General features: G+C 39.1%; 1 pseudogene; it reads left to right on the top strand.

The window, feature by feature from the left end:
• The first annotated feature begins 732 nt into the window (after positions 1–732).
• On the top strand, positions 733–1,142 carry Rps12-ps18 (annotated as a pseudogene).
• Positions 1,143–12,493: the final 11,351 nt, after the last annotated feature.

Genomic DNA, 12,493 nt, shown 5'->3' with positions numbered 1-12,493 from the left:
ATCTTGGGCAAAATTCTAACCAAACAATTGAAAGTCCTGCATGACAATAACTTTAAGTCTCTGAAGAAAGAAAACGAAGAAGGTCTTAGAAAATTGAGAGATCTCTCATGCTCATGGACTGGCAGAATTAACATAGTAAAAATGGCCACACTACCAAAGGCGATCTACAGATTCAATGCAATCCCCATCAAAATCACAACAGAATTATTCAAAGACATACAGAGAGCATTTGTTAAATTAACCTGGAAAGAGAAAAAAACCCAGGATAGCAAAAAAAAAAAAAAAAAAAAAAAAAAAAAATCCTAATGATAAAAGAATGGCCTGGGGAATCACCATCCTTTTTCAGGGGCCATATAATGTGACAAGCTAATAACTAGAAAGTGATCATCCTGAAATGGCCTGTTTCAGATTATTATATAATCTTCAACAGGTACACCCTTATTAAGCAAGGCTGTATAGGACTCATTTTAGGAAAGAATCCTGCTATTAATATGCTTTTCCTGTTATTATTAAAGATATATAACAATTACTAAGTATAGCACACCACTTTAGAACAGATCTCCAGAGATCCACGATGATGTAATGTCCTGTAGTAATGTTTCATAAACACATTGATGACTTAAGTCTTAAGAAAGATTCTATAACTTTTTTTTTTCCCCTGCCACTGCCGACTTGCACGAAGGCAGAAGCTCGGGTACGTTCAAGATTCGGCATCACCCGTGATTCACCGCCATGGCCGAGAAAGGCATAGCAGCTGGAGGTGTAATGGACGTCAAGACTGCTCTACAAGAGGTGCTGAAGACAGCCCTCATCCACGATGGCCTAGCATGTGGCCTACGCGAAGCTGCCAAAGCCTTAGACAAGCGTCAAGCCCATCTGTGTGTGCTCGCATCCAACTGTGATGAGCCCATGTATGTCAAGCTGGTGGAGGCACTTTGTGCTGAGCATCAAATCAACCTGATAAAGATTGATGACAACAAGAAATTAGGGGAATGGGTAGGCCTCTGTAAAATCGATCGAGAGGGCAAACCACGGAAGGTGGTTGGTTGCAGTTGCGTAGTGGTTAAGGACTATGGCAAAGAATCTCAGGCCAAGGATGTCATCGAGGAATACTTCAAGTGCAAGAAATAAATAAATTTTGGTTCATTAAAAAAAAAGAAAAAAGAAAGAAATAAAGAAAGATTCTATAAGAATTCCTAAAATTATATCTGTGATTATTAAGCTCTTTTATAGTTGGACTGCTAGTAGGTCCTTTTCTTTATTTTTTATTAGATATTTTCTTCATTTTAATTTCAAATGCTATCCCTAATGTCCCCTATACCCTCCTCCCTCCATGGTCCATAAAATACCCACTCCTGTTTCCTGTCCCTGGCATTCCCTTGTACTGAGGCGTATGATCTTCACAAGACTAAGGTCCTCTTCTCCCATTAATGGCCTAAAAGGTCATCCTCTGCTACATATTCAACTAGAGACACAAGTTTTGGGGAGTACTGAGTATTTCATATTCTTGTTCCTCCTGTAGGGTTGCAGACCCCTTTACATTCTTGGGTACATTCTATAGCTCCATCATTGGGGGCCTTGTGTTCCATCCTATAGATGACTGTGATCATCCACTTCTGAATTTGACAGGAACTGACATAGCCTCATAAGAGACAGCTATAAGAGGGTCCTGTCAGCAAACTCTTGCTGGAAGATACAATAATGTCAGTGTTTGGTGGTTGCTTATTGAATGGACGCCCTGTTAAGGCAGTCTTTGGATGGTCCTTCCTTCTCTTTCAGCTCCAAACTTTGTCTCTGTAACTCCTTCCATGGGTATTTTGATCCCCATTCTAAGAAAGACCAAATTATCCACACTTTTATCTTCCTTCATCATGAGTTTCAAGTGCTTTACAAATTGTATCTTGGGTATTAAAGTTTCTGGGCTAATATCCACTTATCAGTGAGAGCATATCATGTGAGTTCTTTTGTGATTGGGTTATCTCACCCAGGATGGTATCCTTCAGATACCTCCATTTGCCTAAGAATTTCATTAATTCATTGTTTTTAATAGCTGAGTAGTATTCCATTGTGTAAATGCACCACATATTCTGTATCCATTCCTCTGTTGAGGGACATCGGGGTTCTTTCCAGCTTCTAGCTATTATAAATAAGGCTGTTATGAACACAGTGAAGCATGTGTCCTTATTACAAATTGGAACATCTACTGAGTATATGCCCAAGAGAAGTATTGCTGGATCTTCCTGTCCATGTCCAATTTTCTGAGGAACAGCCAGTCTGATTTCCAGAGTGGTTGTACAAGCTTGCAATCCCACCAACAATGGAGGAGTGTTCCTCTTTCTCCACATCCTCGCCAGCATCTGCTGTCACCTGAATTTTTGACCTTAGCCATTCTGACTGTTGTGAGGTGGAATCTCAGGATTGGTTTGATTTGCATTTCCCAGATGATTAAGGATGTTGAACATTTTTTCAGGTGCTTCTCAGCAATTCAGTATTCCTCAGTTGAGATTTCTTTATTTAGCTCTGTACCCCATTTTTTACTAGGGTTATATGATTTTCTGGAGTCCAGTTTCTTGAGTTCTTTGTATATATTGGATATTTGTCCCCCATCTGATTTAGGATTGGTAAAAATCATTTCCCAATCTGTTGGTGGCCTTTTTGTCTTATTGACTAGTGTCTTTTGCCTTACAGAAGCTTTGCAATTTTATGAGGTCCCATTTTTTGATTCTCAATATTACAACACAAGGCATTGATATTCTGTTCAGGATTTTTTTATCCTAGTGCCCATATCTTCAAGGCTTTTCCCCACTGTCTCCTTTATAAGTTTCAGTGTCTTTGGTTTTATGTGGAATTCATTGAACCATTTAGAACTGAACTTTGTACAAGGAAATAAGAATGGATCAATTCACATTCTTCTGTATGATAACTGCCAGTTGTGTCAGCACCATTTGTTGAAAATGCTGTCTTTTTTCCCGTGGATGGTTTTAGTTCCTTTGTCAAAGATCAAGTGACCATAGGTGTGTGGGTTCCTTTCTGGATCTTTAATTCTATTCCATTGATCTACCTGTCTGTCACTGTACCAGTACCATGCAGTTTTTATCACAATTGCTCTGTAGTACAGCTTGAGGTTAGGCATGGTGATTCCACCATATGATCTTTTATTGTTGAGAATAGTTTTTGCTATCCTAGGTTTTTTGTTATTCCAGATTATCCAGAGCTTTTGTCCCCGCCGGCAAGAACACACTCAGGACAACCAGAATCTTCTGCGGCAAAGCTTTTATTGCTTACTTATCAGGAGGGAAGACCCCGGACCGGGAAAATGGCGCTGCTTATTTAGCCCCCTGCCTGACATTTCAGCACCTCATGTGGCATGACAGCTCCTGATTCGTTGCTCACACATCACCCCATTACTACACCACGAGATGGGCAGTGACTAGGCGTGAGTTCACTCTTGCACTTGAGCATAAGGCTTGTTTACTAGTTAGGTGCAGTGGAAGCCAGCACCATCTTATAATGGCGATTGCTCACGGCACGCACATGATTGCTCGCGGCACAGCTCTCCACATCTCCCCCTTTTTATTTTATTAAAATTTGAGGCTGGTCTAGGCCTCTGCAGTCATGTCCATCTGCTGTGGCTCCTGTCTTAGGTCATTCCTCAAATGTCACAGCCTTTCCTGTCATTGGGTAACCATATCGCCACCGGGTCCCGTGTCTTAGGTTTGTCTGTGCATGAGGAAAGTTGCCCATCTCTGGATACCGCAGTACTGTATGACAGTAACTGCTAAATGACCTAGGGCGAACTCTATAAAAGAGGCCCGCCACCAATATCAACTAATTTTTGAGCATAGATAGCCAGATTTCGGGGGAGGCCCCTTGCTCGATGGCTGCAAGTGCTTGAGCAATCACAACCTTGTCATTTGTTTGTTGGGTTCTGAGCTTGCAAACTAAACAGAGCATAAAAACAAGTCCACAGCAGGTGGCAACACCAAATAAACCTACCCCTACCCATTCCTTAAAATAAGAAAAAGCAGATGAAATCCAGGAGGAGAGACCCTCTGTCAATGACAGGTCCACTCGTTTCGAGTTGATCCTGAGAACAGCCGCTCTCAGGGTCTCAAGGTTCTCATCAAGTCCTTCCTGGAAGATACAAAAAATCTGCCTAGACAGATTAGCAAACATGTAAATATTGATTTTTCCCAAAGGAGGAAATATGCGTGACATCCATTTGCCAGCTTAAAGAACAGGAGCTAATAGTGGAGCAGGACTGATAGCCTAGCCCTTGTAAAGAGTGTGATGACTGAGTTACAGGCCAGGGTTTTGGCCACCAGTGAGAAGAAATAATACTTTTGTCTGCTCCTGTATCTAAAATTCCCTTAAATTTTTCCCTTCTATAACTAACTCCAAGGATGGCCTGGAATCTAAAGGCATTATTAAGTAAGCAGAATCTTTTCCAGTAGAACCAATCCCTCTGGCAGCTTGAGGAATACCAGAGGAAGGAAATCAGCCACGTAGGCTTTGCAAAATTATTAGTTGAGCTATTCTGTCCCCTTGTGATATAGAAAAGACACCTTGAGTGCCGGAACAGAGAACCTGAAGTTCCCCTTTATAATCCTGATCTCCAACTACAGGGTGGACAATAAGACCTTGTAGGCTACAAGAGCCTGCCTTGTATATCTCTAATTGAACGACAGTCCTTAGCCCAATGATATCCTTTTCCACATTTAGTACACAATCCTGGTGCTGTCCCTTTTATAGGGGCTCTGCAGTCCTTTTTTAAATGTCCTGGTTTGCCACAACTAAAGCAAAGTTTGAGCTCAGTTGAATCCGAGCGCCTCCTCCCCTGCAGAATGGCTGCTGCCAATCCAGCATTAGTAAGCGGCCCTCCAAGCTCATGGCAAACCTTTAACCAGTCCTGTAACCCCTTACTCTTTCTAGGTGTAATTGCTGATCTGCATTCCTGCTTAGCTTGTTCATAAACCAATTGTTCAATTAAAGGCATGGCTGCTTCTGGGTCTCCAAATATCCTCCCTGCTGCCTCTGTCATTCTGTCCACAAAGTCTGAGAAGGACTCCTGTGCACCTTGAGTAATCTTGGTCAAATGCCCACTTGCCTCTCACTTCTTAGAGAGTGCCTTCCATGCCTTAACAGTGGCAGCTGAGATCTGAGCGTACTCTCCCCAATGATAATCTGTTTGGTTAGCAGCATGCTGTCCCTGAGGTGGGTTTCTTTTATGGAGCAAAATGTTGTGTATTGTTTATATAGCCAGTCTGTTAGTCTATGTGTTTTTATTGGTGAATTGATTCCAGATTAAGACAACTTCAGACCAACTTCTCTTATGAATATCAATGCAAAAATACTGAATAAAATTCTCCCCAAACTAAAAGGGCTATTAGGTCCTTTTCTGATAGTCAAAACTGCAATGAGAACTGCCAGTTTTCCAAGTGTCACTGGCTAAATGCTCTTAGATAGTAACTAGGCTTTCTCCTACTCCAATCACATTCCAAGAGGTTGTATAACAATTAACCAAAGGTCATCAGAAGGGAACTAATGATTTATTATAGGTTCTAGGGTAGAAGATAAAATATTGATTGGATTTACCTATACAAAACTTCACTAATATCTTAGTTATGGTTTGATATCTTCAGTGAACCTGTTGATCTGAGACAGTTGATGAACTTTGTAACATGTGGTCAAGTATTCTGAAATACGTATAAGTGCTGAGGGCAAAGAGATGAGGAAAATCGAGAGAGAAGGTTTTTTTTTTTTTTTTTTTTTTTTTGCCTTTCTCATCTTAGACTAAATTTTTTCCTTTTCCCCACTTAGAAGAATTTTTCCCTTTCCCCACTTAGGATCTTTCTGCTTTTCCGGTTATATAACTTTCATAGAAAATTTTTTATAACTTAGTAATAACTTCTATAATCACTTCTCTAAATTCCTTCTCTTCCTGGGACATCTGACTAGTAGGCTCAAAGTTAAAGCCCAGCAATTCCTGCTGAGCTAGAACAAAGGCTGCATTGCTTAATCCTCCTCTGTTAGGCTACAGGTGTTAATCACCTAAGCCAGCCTACCCTCAGAAAGACCAAGTACTTTTTAGAAGTTATCATCAGCATTTCAGTACAATTAGAGAGCTAGAAAGCCCTGAGACACTTAGATTTTGAAGCCATTGCCAGGGTCCTACTCTGTGATTCCACTGCTATCCTGCCCTGGGGGCAGGAGGCTCAGGGCAATCCTGGACCTCAAACTCTACTATAGAGCAGTAGTGATAAAAAAAAAAAAAAAAAAAAAAAAAACAAAAAAAACAAAAAAAAACCTACATGGTATTGATACAGAGACTGACAGATGGATCAGTGGACTAGAACTGAAGAACCAGAAAGAAAACCGCACATTTATGGACACTTGATATTTGACAAAGAAGCAAATATATATATATATACGATGGAAAAAAGAAAGGATTTTCAATAAATGGTGCTGTTCTAATTTGCAGTCTGTATGTTGAAAAATAAAAACAAATCCATACTTATCACCTTGCACAAAGCTCAGTTTCAAGTTGAACAAGATTATCAACATAAAATAAGATACACTGAATCTAATAGAAAATAAACTCATTGACACAGAGAGGGAAATGTCCTAAAAACAACTCCCATGGCTCATGCTCTAAGATCAACAATTCATAAATGTGACCTCATGAAACTGGAAAGCTTCTGTAAGCAAAGAATATAGGCAATGGGACTAATCATCAACCTACAGACTGGAGAAAAAAATCTTAACTAACCTCACATCCAATAAAGGGCTAATATCCAAAATATATAAAGAACTCAAGAAACCTAATAAACCAATCAAATATGGGGTATATATCTAAATAGAGATGTCAAGACAAAAGAGTCTAAAATGGCTAAGGAGCACTTAAAGATATGTTTAAAGCCCTTAGTGCTCAGGTAAATTCAAATCAAAACAACCCTGAGATTGTACTTTACACCAATCAAAATGGCTAAGATCAAAACCTCAGATGACAGCACATGTTGGTGAAAATGTGGAGAAAAAGGAACACTCCTCCAAGGCTGGTGGGATGGAGAGCAGGTACAACTTCTCTGGAAATCAGTGTGGAGATTCCTCAGAACATTGGAAATAGTTCTACTTGAAGACCCAGCTGTACCACTCTTGGGCATATACCAAAATGATGTCCCACCATGCCCCAAGGCACATGTTTTTCTATGTTCATAACAGCCTTGTTTATTATAGCTAGAAGCTGGAAATAACCCAGATGTCCCACAACAGAAGAATGGATACAGAAAATGTGGTTCAATTACACAATGAAATACTACTCAACTATTAAGAAACAAAGACATCCTGAGTTTTTCAGGCAAATGGATGTAAATCGGAAATATCATTCTGAGTAAGGTAACGCAGAACCAAAAGGACATGCATGGTATATACTCATTAATAAGTGGATATTAGCCAAAAAAGTGCAGAACACCCACTATACATTCCACAGAACTTAAAAAGGTTATCAAGCCACAAGGCCCAAGTGAGGACACCTCAATCCGACTTGGAAGGGAAAAGAAAGAAATCACAGGGTGGGGGTGGGGTTGGGGGTGGGGGGAAGGTCTCAAGTGGGGAAGGGGACCAGGAGTACTAGAGAAGAACATGATCAGGTATTGGGTAGAGAAAAAAAAAAAACTGAAGCCCTGAGGGCCAGCAGAAAGAATGAAAACAGGCAACCTATGGAGGTATGACATTGGGGGACCACCCAGAATGTACCAGAGCCCTGGGAGGTGAGAGACTCTCAGGACTCAAATGGAGGTACCTTAGATGAAATGCCCTACAGTGGGGAGTAGGAACTTGTAGATGGGGAGTAGGAACTTGCAGAATCCACATCCAGTAGAAAGATAAGGAAGGCATCAAGTGAGTGATGGGATTGCCATCCCACGTCAAAACCTCTGACCCAGAACTATTCCTGTCAAAAAGACCTTCAGGAACAAAAACAGAGAAGAACCTGATGGAAATGAGGTCCAGTGAAAGGATCAAGGTGGGGCCCAGCTTGGGGAAAGGCCCCAAGGCCTTACACTACTACTGAGGCTATAGAATGCTCACAAAATGGGGCATATCATGACGGTACTCCGAATGACCCAAAAAGCAGCTGGAAGAGTCAGGTGCAGATATTTACACCCAAACAATGGACAGAAGCTGCTGATCCCTCTGGTTCAATGAGGGAAAAGCTGGAAGAAGCTGAGGAGGAGGGCATCCCTGTATGAGGACAAACAGTCTCATTTAACCTGGATCTCCAAGACCTCTCTGACACTGAGCCACCAACCAGGCAGAATATACCAGCTGATATGATGACCCAAACACATATACAGCATAGGACTGCCTGGTCTGGGTTTAGTCAGAGAAGATGCACCAAACCCTCAAGAGACTGGAGGCCACAGACAGTCTCTTGGGGAGGTCTGGTGAGGTTGGGGGTGAAGACAATTTTGTGGAAATTGTGGGCGGTGGTATGGGATGTGGAACAGTCAGAGGGTGGACCTGGAGGGGTATAACACCTGGAGTATGAAGAAAAGATTAAATAAATCAAAAAAGAAAAATAAATAAATAAATAAATAAATAAATTCTGAATGAACACTGGCCTTTAAAGAAGGTTTCTTTCTTTTGAGTACATTCTCTCTCTCTCTCTCTCTCTCTCTCTCTCTCTCTCTCTCTCTCTCTCTCTCTCTCTCTCTCTCTCTCTCTCCTCTTTCCTCTTCCTTCTCTTCCTATTTCTCACTTGCTGCTTTGCTCCAGAATATTTCTCAACAGTCACCTATTATTCTACCTATGTTTAGAAGGGAGTGAGTCTCTGCCTCTTTAAGGTATTTAGGGGAGTTTTTTTCCTATTAAAATTAAAATTAAAATGAGAGTATTGGCCTGGAAATTACCCAATGCTTGTTTTGTAGTGTGTGGCACTTTCCTGATACTTCCAGAGGAGTTCCTATTGATTGAAAATTTTGTGTCTGTGTATCAGAGGGAGAAAAATAAATGGAGAAAGAGAGGATAAGGTGGGAGTACTCATTGTTTTTTAATTGCTGAGAAATAATCTATGCATTAGACACAGCAGTGCTTTGGTCATTTCCCAGATAAAACACCTGCTTCTAGCTTAGAAAGATTACAATCAAATATATTAAAAATATGTAAGTATATTTTTGTGAGAATATGTTTTCCATTGATTTAATTATCAGAAATAATATTTTTCAGTCCTATACTTAATTTGTGTAGCCCCTAGATATGATTCCCTGAAATATGTGTACTTGGGCTTTTGAAATATTTTGAGATAGCTATCCAGGCTCTATTCTAATCTATCAGAACAATGTATGTCAGTTATAATAAGTATATAATATCCCTAATAAATTACTGAATAATATATAGATATACCAAGGCATCAAACTTTAGCCCTTAGAGATGCCCAGACAAAGATAGCTGATAATAAATAGCTCTGAAAAGATAGTTAATAAAATTTATATTTGTCTACTTTTGTGAAGTAAAACCCCTCTGCACAGATATTTCTTTTATGATAGGGAATAGAGGTCCTAACTGTCACAGGAACAGATTTATATAGTTTGTCAAAGAATTCTTTACATGATTACAAAAGAGGTTGAATATACATGACATTGACTTTAGTTGAATTGAACTTTTATGAAGAGAACTTTGAGAAGAAATAATATTTACTCTATGTGTGCTTTCAAAAAATAGAATGGTTTGCATGGAACAAGTTAGTATTGGAAGGATTAGAAGTTCCAAGCTATCCTTGGTTACATATTAAGTTTGGGCCAGCCTAGGCTATATGGCAATCTGTCTGAAAATAGGAAATTACTGGAACCAGTAGTTTATCTTTATGAATCCTGTACTTTGGAGACTGAATCATGAGCAATATCAGAAGTACAAGGACTAACAGTGCCAGAAAGTATAAACAGAATTTCCCAAACAAAAATAATTTAAGAGTTATACTTAGGGGTTTGATTATGTTGCTACGGAATAAAAGCACTTTGAGATGAGAGTGGTCAGTAATGAGGAGTGAGTATTGCTCTTGCACAGGACTCATGTTGGGTAGCTCGCAGTCACCTTCAGCTTGAGCTTCAGGAGGCCTCTAGCACCTGTGTTCATGTGCATTTACTTACATACATATGTATGTACCAACACACACACACACACACACACACACACACACACACACAAACTTAAATAATAGGGAAAAGTACTTTGCATCTATCAGTTTAAAGGAAGTTTGATTTGAATGTACTTAAAAGAGGTGCCTCATAACCAAAGTATGAAATCTGCTAGTCTTCCACAAATTAGGTGACTCAGAGCCACTAGTCAAATAAATTACACCCTAGACATGGGCATCCATGAGGTCCACTGGATAAATGTGGATAGAGATTGATGGTAGAGCTATTGGATTATGTAAGGGGAGGATTAAATAAAACTGATAGATTCACAGACTCATGTGATATAAGCTGGCTTTAGTTTGTGTGTTGGTATTATATAGTATTATAATCCTTACATACTTTCGAGACATATTTCATGTAGTTCAGACTGTCCTTTATCTCACTTAATAGCTCAATATGACTATGAACCACTAATACTCCTGCTTTCACTTTCCAGAACAGCTAGGATTAAAGAGAGGTACCAGCATGCCCTACTTGATGCAGTTTTAGAGATCAAACCCAAGGCTTCATGCATGAGAATAAAGTACTCTACCAATTCTACTTCTGCAGCTGCAAGCCTTCCTGTTAAGGACAAGTCCAAGACAACATTTCTTATCCTTAACACATCATGCCTATGGCTGTATTCATTAAAGCCCTCTGCTGTCTAATTTAATATCAACTTCACACAAGTCAGAGCCATTTGAGAATATTCAATTTCAATTGAGAAAATAACCCTACCAAACTTTTGCCTGGAAAAGGCTTTGTTGAATTTTATTAATTAATGATTGCTATGGAAGGATATCCCAGTTGGCAGTATCAGCTCTGGACTGTTGGTACTGGATGCTTAAAAAAAAAAAAAGTAGGCTGATCTACATAGGGAGGTTCTGAGTCCAAAACAAAACAAAAATAAAATCAATAACAAAAACAATAACAAAAACAAAGAAACACAAAACGGAAGGTTAATGAGATGCTAAGCAAATAAAGCACTTGCTAAGCAAGTGTGATGGCCTTCATTCCATTTTCAGAACATACATGAATGTAAAGAGGGAACTGCATTCAGCAAAGTGATGCTCTGACTTCCCCATGTGCTCTAGATCACATATGCTACCACATAATAATAATAGTAATAGTAATAATAATAATAATAATAATAATAATAATAATAATAATAATAAATAATAATGTGTTTTAAAAATGAAAAGAAAATTTTATTCAGTCATATTATATTAGGCTTATTAAAAAAAACAAAAAAAAACAAAACAAACAAACAAACAAAACCTAGCACCGAGGAAGAGAAAATGGAGTAGTATTGATAGTTTGAGGCAAGCATGAACTACATTAAGAAGGTTAGCACCTTATAACTTTCTGTAGGTATCCTGGCCAAAACAAGGTACATGAAAGTTTATTTTACACACAAATTCAGACTATAGTCCATCACTGTTGGGGCATCAGTGCAACAGGAAGTAGCAGAAACTTGACACAAGTCAAGAGTAGAGATCAAGGAATTGATGTGTGTATGCTTACTAGAGCTTAATTTGCTTTCTTTATTCTCATACACTCCAGAATCCCCATCGTAGATAATGGTTCCACAACAAGGGAAGTTCTTCCCGTATAAATTAAAAGTAATCAAGATGCAGGCCCACAACCATGCTCACAGACTAAGTAGTATAGATAATCCTTCATTCAGATTTCCCTCTGAGGCAATTCTATATTGTGTTAAGTATATAACATTAACCATCACAGCTTCATTCATTGTTAACCTATCACATAGACACATCACATTATGTTTTAGACATAACCTACCAACCCTTATTTCCAAAGTTCTCTGTGTGTTTAATAATGCAAAATACAGTCCAACTTTAAAAGTCCTCATAGTCTTTAAAAACTTTACCACATCAAAAAATGTAATGTGATATCTTGTAGAAAATTATGTTATTGCTATGCATAATAGAATAATGTAAAAATTCTTATCACAAAATAAAAATAAGTATCTAGGAATAGCAAGTGATGATTATACAAAAAGCCAAAATCAAGCAGAGAAATGAAATCCTCCAGTTCTGGGGCTTTTCATGGAGAAATCAGCTTTGGTGTCCCAATCCCTCTACATATGCTATCTTCAGCACACACAGATTTTCTCAGCATTTAAACTGATTCCATTTCTCACCTCCAGATGTCCTTGTCCAGACATTAGATCATGTCCCATCATCCTGGCATTTCTAATACTCTGAAATCTCTACAGTAGCTTAAACTTTACCTTCATAACTTCATGCAACAGCCTCTTGGGGCTTCTTTGCCAGGATTCAAACTCTGTCTCACAGCTC

Source organism: Mus musculus, chromosome X, assembly GCF_000001635.26.
Source record: "Mus musculus strain C57BL/6J chromosome X, GRCm38.p6 C57BL/6J".
NCBI lineage: Eukaryota > Metazoa > Chordata > Mammalia > Rodentia > Muridae > Mus > Mus musculus.
Note: the sequence above shows the minus strand (reverse complement) of the source record. Positions and strands in the feature narration are given on the sequence as shown.